Source organism: Acomys russatus, chromosome 2 (genome assembly GCF_903995435.1).
Source record: "Acomys russatus chromosome 2, mAcoRus1.1, whole genome shotgun sequence".
In the NCBI taxonomy this organism is placed as follows: Eukaryota; Metazoa; Chordata; class Mammalia; order Rodentia; family Muridae; genus Acomys; species Acomys russatus.
The window spans coordinates 44184411-44186507 of record NC_067138.1 but is presented as its reverse complement, the minus strand read 5'-3'; the positions used below and the strand labels follow the sequence as shown (position 1 = coordinate 44186507).

The following is a 2097-nucleotide window of genomic DNA, read 5'->3' as shown; positions in this document are numbered from 1 at the left end:
GCAATGTCCATGAATCAGGAAGAGGTGTGGAGATAAACGATGCTGGAGATGGTTTCAGGGAACAGTGTCTGCTTTATTGCATGTGAAAAATAAATACTTGCAAATGTTTCTCATCTGAGCTGTTTTCCTTCATCACTTATCCTCAGAATAAACTCCTACCAGCGACATGGTTTTTCTTCATGCTAACACATGCTTTCTCCTTCTTCCTCTCCTGTCTTCTCCTGTCTCTTTCCTCTCCCATTATCCTCTTGTACTGCAAGCTGAGGAACTTTGGCCCCGCCTACCTCACTTCCGGCCTGCCAAGGTATGAGCATTTTATTCAGCCAGTCAGAGATAATTTGGAGGCAAGGTTATACAGTATCGTTTTGGGTATTTGATAGTCTGCTCGTAAAAGACATCAAGCAGACCTCAGGGAACAAAATAATTAACATTCAAACATAACGCATCAGATCACGTTGTAACAGCAACCACTTATATAATGGAAGCCTACAGACTGATTGGTCAGCACATTACATAGGATTGGATAGTGAGCACTCATACCACCTATGCAGAAGGAAGATTTTAAAAGGAGATGTGGAGAGTGTAGACTCATTAATGGGCAAGCCACCAGTTACTCACTCTACTTCATAATTCAATATTCTGACTTCAGGGGTATGCTAAGCATGTTTTTAATTAAGAAGTGTAGTATGCACCTCCACTGGCCGCTCCAAAAGCCATCCTTGCATTGCTTCTCAGGTCCTGCTTCACACTCACTGCAGCCACCTCCTCTGCCTGTCTCCTCCTCCTTCACCAATGACTCCAGGCAGCTTTCTTGCCAGAGTCCTGGACCTCGATTTCTTTCTCACTCACTGCCTTGGACCATTGGCATGCCCCACCATGTCAAGCACAGCAGTGGACACCAGCTCTGAGATCATCACCAAGGACTTGAAGGAGAATGGAAGAGACATCTCTGCCAATGAAAGTGCTAATGAAGATAATGGGAAACAGGAGGCTGGTGATAAGGCATATGAAAAAGAGAAGAAGTTGGAGAGGAGGAGGAAGAGGAAAAAGAATGTGATGGTGGGGAAGAGGATGTAGATGAAGATGAGGAAACTGAGGCTCCTATAGGGGGTATCTGAAGATGATGAAGATGAAATAGAAGACTGATGAGGATGACTAGAAAGCTGAAATGCTAAACTTAAGGCTACTGTGACCTATTCCCCCTACACTTCCAATCTCAGAATTTAAGTGTGCCCCACAGGGAGGAATGTGACCCACAGACAACATGGGCTCTCCACCACCCCACCAAAACCACATGAATTTACAACAGAGGAGGAAAAAACCCAAAAATTTCCAGGCTCTGCATTTTTTTCTTAAGTACACTTATAAAGAAACTTTATTTGTATTCTTATCTATATTTTATATTTTTGTACATATCATTAGGGATCAGCTAATTTTAGGAGCAGGTGACCAAATCAGCCTTAAAAGTGTTCTCTATCCTACTTCTGACCGTAACTTCTGGTGTGATCATGTGCATTGTAATCTCAAAGGAGAAAAAAAAACTTGAAATAAAACAACAAACAAATAAACAAAAATCTTATTCCAAGCTGTCCAGTAACTTTTTTTTTATATGTACCTAGCTGTACTAGAAGTTTTAAAGGCCAAAGGTAAAAGGTTTCTTTTTAAATTAACCTTTAAAAAAATTAATGTATTATAATTTATTTAGATTACATCTGGATTGTTATCCTCTCCCTTGTATCTTCCCATTCTCACCTTCTATCTTCCTTTTATCTTCCACCCTATTCCCCTCCCCTAGACCTCTGACAGAAGGGGACTTCCTCCCCACCACATGACCACAGCCTATCAGGTCTCATTCAGATAGTCTGCTTCCCCTTTCTCTGTGTGCTGCAGGGTCTCCCCACCAAGAGGAAGTGATCCAGTCAGGAGTACCAGAGTTCATGTCAGAGACAGTCCCTGCTCTCCCCACAACTGTGGAGAATGAGCTGTTCATTGGCATTAAAATTTGAGTTGATACTATGCGTAGACATAGGGTCCCTTATAGCTATGTGCGTTAGCTGTTGCATGTCAGGTTTTCATGGTTGTATTTTGCTAAATTTT

At 41.9% G+C, this 2097-nt stretch overlaps 1 pseudogene; it reads left to right on the top strand.

Annotated features, from left to right (window-relative positions):
• Nucleotides 1-876: 876 nt before the first annotated feature.
• Nucleotides 877-1107, top strand: LOC127202214 (prothymosin alpha-like; annotated as a pseudogene).
• The last annotated feature ends 990 nt before the right edge of the window (nt 1108-2097 follow it).